Source organism: Amblyraja radiata, chromosome 9, assembly GCF_010909765.2.
Source record: "Amblyraja radiata isolate CabotCenter1 chromosome 9, sAmbRad1.1.pri, whole genome shotgun sequence".
Taxonomy (NCBI): Eukaryota; Metazoa; Chordata; class Chondrichthyes; order Rajiformes; family Rajidae; genus Amblyraja; species Amblyraja radiata.
This window is the reverse complement of record NC_045964.1, coordinates 28548270-28558736: the sequence shown is the minus strand read 5'-3', so window position 1 is coordinate 28558736 and position 10467 is coordinate 28548270.

The window sequence follows — 10467 nt, the reverse complement described above, 5'->3', positions numbered from 1 at the left end:
TGGGCCAAAGGACCTGCAGTTCCCAGGTCGCCTGCGTGCCCAGGCCGGCTCGCCTGCCTCGGGAGTGGCTGTAGTGCCCAGGTCACCTACATGTCCCGGGACTGGCTGCAGATCCCAGGTCGCGAAAACTAATTGAAAAAAAAATACACCTGTGCACCGGATGATTTCGGGTTAAGGGCCAGATCCGGCCCATGGCCGTAGGTTGCCGACCCCTGTCCTCGATGTCAGGCCTCATTGTGTCCCCCCCATGTTTTAAAAGCGATTTCTGCCCAAAGAGTGTGCAGCTAGGGTGGAAAAAAGGATAGCTCAACCCCAAAGAGGGCAAGGTCATGCACAAGCTCTACCGTAGAGATGTGGATTAAAAGATATCCTGCTGGAGAAGGTTGATGAGTATACACAAGGAAATGGCTGTACATTGTCAGGTCTGCCCAGAAGCATGTTTAAAATGTCAAAGGAGTACAGAGGAATTCAGCAACATACCTGCACAAGGGTTTGCACTGAGCCTGGAGCTCATTGTGATCAACATGGGTCAACTTCAATCTGTCCCAGGCCAACCATAATGTAACATTTGATGGTCAATACCTAAAATCCCATTTTCAGGACATGCTGAAGTCTCTGTTCTGCCATGAACACTCAGGCTTAAGGCATGCAAGCTCAAACTACTGACACCATGCCTGTGGATACCAGTGTTCAAAGGGGTATGTAGCAGTCTGTCTTCCCAGATCAGTATGATTGCTAAGGTTTTATCCTGCAGAGCACTGTCTTCACTCAGGATGACAGTTTGTCATCTCACCATTGCCATTAAGGATACAAGAAATTGAAACAGGAGTAGGCTATCTGGCCTCTTGTATTTGTTGCGCCATCAAAAAGATTATGGCTGATCGTTTATCTCAGCATCACTTTCCTACACTCACCCTGTATGTACTGACTTCTTTCTTGAATATACTCAGCAACTGAGCTTCTGTAGGCATTCTGCACTTGCCTTTACTATTGCTTGTCAGACCACTGACACTTATTCCCGACTGAAGTAATTTATGAAGAGAAATTAACAGTCTGAAGCTGGGCCTTCCAGCCTCTGAGCTGTTAGAGATTGTCCTCTGTTACAAGGGAACAGGTTCAAGGATCTGACTAGTAGAACAGAAAAAGGCTCACTCGTCTGTTTAGTTACAAATCAGTTTTATTGGCAAGAGAGGACACAAACAATACTTGGCTCGGTATGCGCGGGGTCCAGTTTTACAGCAGCAACCCACTCTCTCTCTGCCTCCGTCCGCGGCACTAATCGCGACTTAGCCCGTCGGTCAATCCATCTCGTACATGAACACATCAGATTTATTGGCAAGAGAGAGAACAAAAATACTTGTCTTGGTATGCGTGGTGTCCTTGTTACAGCAGCACACACCTCTCTCTCTCTCTTTCTCTCTCTGCCTCCATCCGCGGTGCTGATCGCGACTCAGCCCGTCGGCGAAACCCGCTCGCACATGAACGAACTAACTTCTATCTTACTGCCGCCTGCCTTTATACAGGTAAGAAATCAGGTGTTGAAATAACCACTAGTAAGTCCTGGCCAATAGCGCTGTTCCCAAATTCAACTATAACCAATGGCAGGGGACTGCATCACAGCAAGACCCCCACCCATTTGGGAACAAAGCGCTATTAGCCGCAGACTGCGCGCAAAGCAATACACAGCACTACAGACCTGCCGTGCAAATCCATACACACACGCTACAGACTTGGCATGTAAAGGACTTATCCCACTTGGCGATTTTTTCGGCGGCTACGGCATCATTGTCACTGAAAAAGTCGCGGCCTAATGCTGCATGACGCGGTGTGATGACGTATGACGCGCGGTGTTTCCTCAAGTATCGCAACATTTTTTTGGTCGCCACTGGATTTTGAAATGTTCAAAATCTTTCGGCGACCCTGATACGTAAGTCAATGACACCGGCAGTCGCCGAAAAAATCGCCAAGTGGGACAGGCCCTTAAACGTAATACACACAGCGCTACCGATTTGGCGCACAAAGGTTTAAACAGAGCGCTGTTGGCTTAATGCGTGGGAATTTTAAAAAAGAGCTGTCGGCTGCAGCGCTATGGGTTCTAATTATAGCGCTACCGGTTGCAGCACTAAGGAGTTTAAATTTTGTGTTACCGGCTACAGCACTACAGGCTTTAAACAGCACTATGACCACAGCACTATGTGTCACAGATTGTTTGGGAAAATTCTCGTATAACATCCCACACCCTTGAACAGTCTGGTTACCATTACATCCGGCCCGCAGACGTTACCTCGTTACATCCTTCCCACAGGCTGTAGTAAAGTCCATGCGACCGTGATGCCAATCCGCACATACGTACAATGTCGTAATATTATGGTCAACATGATTGTCCCAATGGTCAGCAAGGTTGGTGATGTTCTCTTTTACCCCATGCAGGGTGAAACCAGTCACTGAGTCTGTATGACCATGCATGGTAGAAATTAACTTGTTTTGTTGGAGGTCCCAAACCTTAATGTCGCCATCAATACTACCAGAGATAATCTGACCGCTTGACATTAAACGTGATTGCCAGTACTTGGTACGTGTTTTGAAACATATGGATTGCAGCCTTCTTCCGAATATCCCATAGCTTCACTGTTTCGTCATTGCTTCCTGTACAGATCAACTGTGGTCCCCGTCGGGCTGGATAACATGAATTCACAAAGGATGTGTGACCTTGGAAGGGCCTGTCCCACTTGGGCGTCATTTGCGCATCACGCGCAAAGATTTTGTGACTCCCAAAATCCTGGGGCGCCGAGCGCGACCGCACGTCACTGCCTATGACGTGTAAATGATGTTGTGTAAATGACGCACAAATAATGCCCAAGTGGGACAGGCCCTTAAGTCTCTTGATTCTTTCACTGCCCCCACTGCTGAAGTTTCGTCTGTTGATGCCAAGGCGACGAGCGGCTGCCACGTTGCGGGTGTGCTTGGCCTGCACCAGTACCATCTCATTTGCTACTTCTTTTTACCAAACATTTTCTATTCTATTCGTCAGATCCTGCCGGCTAGTCATTGAAAGGCACGGCATTTTCTTCCATTGCTATGCAGACGATACACAACTCTATTTCCCCCTGAAGCCCAAAAACCAATCAAATCTGCTTAACCTTACCCACTGCCTCGAGGATATAAAGTGCTGGATGTCCCAGAACTTCCACCACCTAAATGAGAGTAAGTCTGAGGTCATCCTTCTCGGCCCCTCGGACTCAATCAAACTGATAGCAGGCAGTCTTGGAAGTCTTACCCCACTACTCAAACCTCACGTCAAAAACCTCGGCGTGATATTTGACTCAGCACTGAAATTTGACAAACAAGTCAATGCCGTGGTAAAAGCTAGCTTCTTTCAGCTTCGGACAATAGCTAAAATAAAACAATTCCTCCACTCTGATGACCTCGAAAAGATCATCCACACATTTATCTCCTCCCGCCTAGATTACTGCAACTCTCTTTACACTGGCGTCAGCCAATCTTCCCTGTCCCGCCTGCAACTGGTCCAAAACGCCGCAGCGAGACTCCTGACGGGCACCTGAAAAAGGGACCACATCACCCCGATCCTGGCCTCTCTCCACTGTCTCCCTGTGCGTTTCCGTATACACTTCAAGACCCTCCTCTATGTCTACAAAGCCCTCAATGGGCTTGCCCCCTCCTACATTAAAAGTCTTCTCACCCACCACTCCACCTCCAGGTCCCTCAGATCGGCCGACTTGGGGCTGCTGAATATCCCGCGGTCTAGGCATAAGCTTAGGGGCGTCCGCGCCTTTGCGGTTGCAGCTCCTAGACTGTGGAACAGCATCCCCTTTCCCATCAGAACTGCCCCCTCCATCGACTCCTTTAAGTCAAGACTAAAATCTTATCTATACGCCCAAGCCTTTCCTGACATCCACTGAGCGAGGGCTATATGTATATATGTATGTAGTTTGTTTGTTTATACTATCCTTATAACAAATGTAAAGCACTTTGGCCAACGAGAGTTGTTTTTTAAATGTGCTATATAAATAAATGCGACTTGACTTGACTATGCCAATTGTTACAAGGGAACAGGCTCAAGGATCTGACCAGTGATACATAAAAAGGCTCACTTGTCGGTTTAGTTGCAAATCAGTTTTATTGTCAAGTGAGGACAAAAACAATACCTATCACGGTTTGCGCGGGGTCGAGTTTTACATTGAAAGTTAAGTAGCTTCCACATGACATGCACAACCCTGATGCATGACACTCTGTAAGGATATTACGGCATGAAAAGGCAGGTGAAAGAAAGACAATAAGAATGCTAAATAGGTGCCTGTAATGTTATCTTTTATTTCACTACTGTGGTTGAATTATGCTGTGATGGTTAGCAACAGGGTTACAGTGAGGTAAGGACTATTGTGGAATGGGATATTGGAATTGTATTACTTGATTGTGCAGGCTGATGAGGTTTTTCTTGGATTGGCCAGCTAAGAATTGGCTCCCAACTCTGCCTTCTCCTCTCCACATCTTCCTCCACCTCCATGACCGATGCAAAGGCTCAACCACGTGATAATGACACCCTGAGGACACAACAGACCACAAGGTATATTGAACCTTGGTCTGAAGAGGATTACAGGGATCCTCAAATGTGGTCCAGGCAGCAGAATCAATGTTTAATAATAATAATAATAATAATAATAATATATTTTATTGTCATTGCACATAAGTGCAACGAGATTTGGTATGCAGCTTCCATCCGATGTCATAACTTAAATAACTAATAAAATTTAGATTTAGATACCCCGAGAAAAACTTGTGAAAAGTCCTTTCTAGCAGAATGTGGGTGTCATCATTTAGATTAGATTCTTTTATTGTCAATCAGACCTTTCGGTCTAAACAAAATTTTGTTGCCTGCAGTCATACATATAATAATAAATAACAAAACATACAATAAACACAAATTAACATCCACCACAATGAGTTCACCAGGCACCTCCTCACTGTGATGGAGGCAAAAGTCTTAAAGTCTCTGTCTCTTCCCTCCTTGTTCTCCCTCTGCGCTGAGGCGATCCAGGCTTCCGTTGTTGTGACCCCGCCGGATGATGGTGAGTAAGTCCCGCGGCTCAACCGAGCTCCGCGAACGGGCCGGTTCAAGCTCCGTGGCCCGGGGTGGTAGAAGCTGCCGAAGATGCCACCCTCCAGTCCAGCGGACGCAGCTGTAGTTGCGGGAGCTCCGGAAAAACAGGTCACCAACCTGTGACCTGCGAGCTCCCGACGATGTCGTCCACTGGGCCTGCGGCTGAGCCCCGAATTCAGGTCGCCGCCGCCGGAATGCCTCCTCAGCCCCGAAGCCGGGCCACCGCCACCGGAACGCCGCTACAGCTCCGAATTCGGCCAGCCTCGTGATTCTCAGATTCAGATTCAACTTTATTGTAATTGTGCAGTGTACTGTACAGAGACAGCGAAATGCAGTTAGCATCTCCCTAGAAGAGCGACATAAATATGAGCAATAAATAAATCTGTTTACGTGCAAACAGTCATAGTATTTTTTCCTTCTTGAGTTGAGGTATTGTGGGTCCAAGAGAGGTCATCGGAGATGTTGACCCCCAGGAACCTGAAGCTGGAAACACATTCCACCTCCGTCCCGTTAATGTGGATGGGGGTGTGCGTGCCGCCCCTAGACTTCCTGAAGTCTACAATGAGCTCCTTGGTCTTCTTGGAATTAAGGGCCAGGTTGTTGTCAGCGCACCATGCTGCTAGGAGCTGGACCTCCTCCCTATAGGCAGACTCATCGTTGTTGCTGATGAGGCCAATCACCGTTGTATCATCTGCATACTTGATGATGGTGTTAGTCCCATGTACAGGTGTGCAGTCGTCGGTGAAGAGGGAGTAGAGGAGGGGGCTCAGCACACAGCCCTGTGGAACGCCGGTGTTCAGGGTGAGGGTTGAAGAGGTGTGCTTGTTTAACATAACAGACTGGGATCTGTTGGTTAGAAAGTCCAGTATCCAGTTGCAGAGGGAGGGGTCGATGCCCAGGTTACCGAGTTTGGTGATCAGTTTAGAGGGTATGATGGTGTTGAATGCTGAGCTGTAATCGATGAACAGCATTCTTACGTAAGTGTCTCTGTTGTCGAGGTGGGAGAGGGCGGAATGAAGTGCCTGTTCTTGCGGTAGGCAGACTGATAGGGATCCAATGTGGGGGGTAGGCAGCCTTTGAGATGTGCCAGGACCAGCCTCTCGAAGCACTTGATGATGATGGGAGTAAGTGCAACTGGGCGGAAGTTGTTGAGGCTTGCCGCAGTGGAATGTTTTGGCACCGGCACGATGGAGGTGGTTTTAAGGCACGTGGGCACAACTGCTTGGGCAAGTGACAGGTTGAAGATGTCAGTCCAGACGTCTGTCAGCTGCGCAGCACAGGCCCTGAGGACGCGCCTGGGGATGCCGTCAGTGCCAGCAGCCTTACGTACATTAGTCCTACTCAGTGCCATGTACACGTCGTAGGGGGTGAGTGCGAGGGGCTGGTGATCGGCAGGGAGCACCGCCTTGATGGCCATCTCTAGATTGTCCCTGTCAAAGCGGCCATAGAAGTGGTTAAGCTCCTCAAGGAAGGAGGCGTTGCTGGATGTGGGGGTGGTGTTGGTGGGTCTATAGTCCGTGATGGCCTGGATGCCTTGCCACATGCGTCGGGGGTCGAAGTTGTTGTTGAATCGGAATTGTTGTTGATTCGGAAGTGGCGGCGCTGTTGAACGGCTGCAGCTCGCCTGCAGTCCGTCTGTTTTTACTTTTTTGTGTTGTTTTTTTTTGTCTTGTTTAGTTCAATTTTTGGTTATTAGGTTGTGTTATGTGTGGGGGAGGGGTGAAACAGGGCTTTCTGTCTCTCCCTTCCGGGGAATGCTACTTTTTCTTGTCGTATCTCCATTCTCTGCCTCCGTCTGCGCTGAGGCCTAATGGCGGAGCTGGCGGCCTCCAACCTGCGACCGACCTCGAGGCTCCTGAGGTAGAACCAGCCAGGACTCACCAACGCGAGGCTGGTCGTCTTCGAGCTGTGGCGGCGTTCGGGCGCTCCAGTGGCAGCGGCACGACTCGGCGCTCCGGTGAGGGTGGCCCGGCGCGGGGCTGAGACGCTCCGGTGGCAGCGGCACGACTCGAGGCTGGGACGGCGCTCTCGTGAGGGCGGCCCGGCTAGGGGCTGGGACGGCGCCCCGGTGGCTGTGGCGGCCCGGCGCGGGACTGAGACGGTGGTCCGGTGGCTGTGGCGGCCCGGCGCGGGGCTGAGACGGTGCTCCGGTAGCTGAGGCGGCCCGGCGCAGGGCTGAGACGGTGCTCCGGTAGCTGAGGCGGCGTTCTGAATCCGGGGCTCGGCCGCGGACCAGTGGACGACATCGTCGAGAGCTCGCAGGTCACAGGCTGGTGCCTGATTTCCGGAGCTCCTGCAGGCAACAGCTGCGTCCGCTGGACTGGGGGGCGGCAGCTTCGACCACCCCGGGCCGTGGAGCTTGAACCGGCTCGTTCGCTGAGCTCGGTGAGCCGCGGGACTGACTTACCATCGCCCGGTGGGGTATCGCCTCAGTGCAGAGGGAGAAGAGGAGGGAAGAGACAGTAACCCTAAGATTTTTGCCTCCATCACAGTGAGGAGGTGCCTGGTGAATTCACTGTGGTGGATGTTAATTTGTGTTTATGGTGTGTTTAATTGTTTATTATTACATGTATGGCTGCAGGCAACGACATTTCGTTCCGAATAAAGGATCTAAGTCTAAGTCATCTAAGTGAAGTGCTCCTCAATCCTGAGCTTATGGCAGTGCTTGACCTTCTTGATGCCCCTCTTCAGGTTAGCCCTGGATGAACTGTAGGCTCGGGCATCGCCTGACCTCGCTGTTCATCCATGGCTTCGGATTCAGGATTATGGTCACCCGTTTGAGGGAGGTGACACTGTTGATGGTGGAGTTTATAAAGTCCAGAACAGAGGATGTATAGGAATCAATGTCCGTGTGGGAGTCAAGGGTGGCCTGGGCTGCAAACGCCGTCCAGTCAGTGTTTCCAGAACACTGCTGAAGTGTGGAGTCCGCCTCCTCTGACCAGACTTTAACTGTCCTCACAGTGGGTTTAACCCGTCTGATGAGTGGGGAGTACTTTGGGAGCAGGAACAATGAGAGGTGATCAGACTGTCCAAGGTGGGGGAGGGGGATGGCTTTGTAAGCTTCAGCCATGTTAGTGTAGACTTTGTCCAGTGTCTTGTCTTCTCTAGTGGCGAAGGAGACATGTTGGTGGAATATGGGGAGTACAGTCTTCAGGTTGGAGTGATTGAAATCACCCGCAACAATGAAGGCTGCCTCAGGGTTGTGAGTCTGTTGTTTGCTAATGGCAGTATGCAGATCTTTCATTGCAAGCTTGGCATTAGCATCAGGAGGAATATAGGCTGCAGCCACAACAGCGGAGGTAAACTCTCTGGGCAGATAGAACGGTCTGCATCTAACCAGGAGGAACTCTAGGTTAGCTGAGCAGTGACTCTCGATGATGGTGGAGTCCGTGCACCATGCTTTATTTACATAAATGCACAGACCCCCACCTCTGGTCTTACCGGAGTCTGTTGTCCTGTCTGCTCGGAGTAAATGACGCCCCGTTAGCTGGATGGCGCTGTCAGGAACGTCGGTGTTGAGCCAAGTTTCAGTGAAGATCAGGATGCTGCAGTCTTTGATCCAGTTGTGGGAGGTGATCCTTAGCCGGAGTTCGTCCATTTTGTTTGCCAGTGAGCGCACGTTGGCGAGGAAAAAGCTATGAATCGCTAGCCTGTGTGGGGCTAGCTCTAACCTGGCCTTTAACCCACCTTGGTGCTTCCGGTCGGCAAGCTGGCTTGGTGCGCGCTGGTGTTCTGCCGCTCCTCTGCTCCTCACCTCCGGGGCTCCGCTGGCGTTCTGCCGCCCTGCGGCTCCGCTGGCGTTCTGCCGCCCCGCGGCTCCGCTGGCGTTCTGCCGCCCCGCGGCTCCGATGAAGTTCTGCCGCCCTACGGTGGAGTTCTGCCGCACCGCGGCTCCGCTGGCGTTCTGCTGCCCCGCGGCTCCGCTGCTCTGACGAGTTCAGGAGCGAGACGGAGACCGTTCAGAAAGTTGTTGCTCTGTAGCTCTGTATGCTGTTCACCATTTGTAAACAGGAAAATAGTTGCACAAGTACCTATGGTGAAGTGGGTCTAATTTTGATCTAACTCCCCACTTATATCCCAACACGATCTTTCAGCATATATCAAAGCCTTGTGTGAGATTTACCCACTCTCCCTATGATGCTGCACTCTTAGAGGTATTTAACCAAATGTTAGGTACTAACAGGATTTTCCTGAACCTTTAGATGAAGTCACACAATTCACAATCATTGTGATTGCCGAATCTGTTATGCCCTGACATACTTTTGCAATTCAAGTACTTCATATATCCACTTCACCACTAACTTCCATCCGGCACTCAAATACACCTGGACCATTTCCGAAACTTCCCTACCATTTCTTGACCTCACTATCTCCATCGCAGGTGATAGACTTCTGACCGACATGCACTATAAACCCACTGACTATAAACTTTAACTCTAGATTCATTGGAAGAAGCAATGAACAATAAGGCTGACTCAAGGAAATTAATATCATATTTATATAATAGCATCTTAAATATAGAATTACCATCGACAGAGGCACTTAGAGAAGAATGGGAACGAGAACTACTGATAAAAATCCCGAAAGAAACTTGGGAAAAATATTTGATGTATATACATAAATGTTCGATTAACGCAAGACATAACTTAATTCAATTTAAAATTCTACACAGATTATATGACTCGAAAACTAGACTGCACAGATTCTACCCAAATACTTCCCCCATTTGTGACAAATGTTTATCTCAAAATGCCACTATAACACTCTTTTGTCTCTTGTATAAAACTACATAAATTTTGGAGCGAAATCTTTGAAATTTTCACAAAATTACTCAAGATAAAACTTGATCTAACACTGAAATGATTATATTTGGATTAATGGAAGACGAGAATAAACCGAATATGTTTCAAAAATCTTTCCTTAATTATGGCTTAATAACGGCAAAAAAACATACTTACATTTTGGAAAAATACATCGATACCAATGCTTAAAATGTGGATTTCAAACATGTCAGAAACCTTACATCTTAAAGAAATGCGATTCCTCCGAACAGACAAGTAGACCAATTCTTAAGGATTTGGTCTCCATTTGTCGACTTCTTACAAACATATGGTGCAACACAAATGTAGAAATGATCTGTTTCAGGATTGGGTGAATGGTGGTCAAGAATAATAAATAGCTATCTCTCCTTTATTCTTCTGCTTTCTACCTCTTCTTTTCTTTCAATTTTCTTTCTTTTCTCCTTTCCTTTTTCTCACCTTTCGGTATCACACACCTCTCTATTTCTTTTCTATTCTCTTTCTGTCTCCTTTTTACTGTTAAAATTAAAAATTAAAAATAAGAAGCTG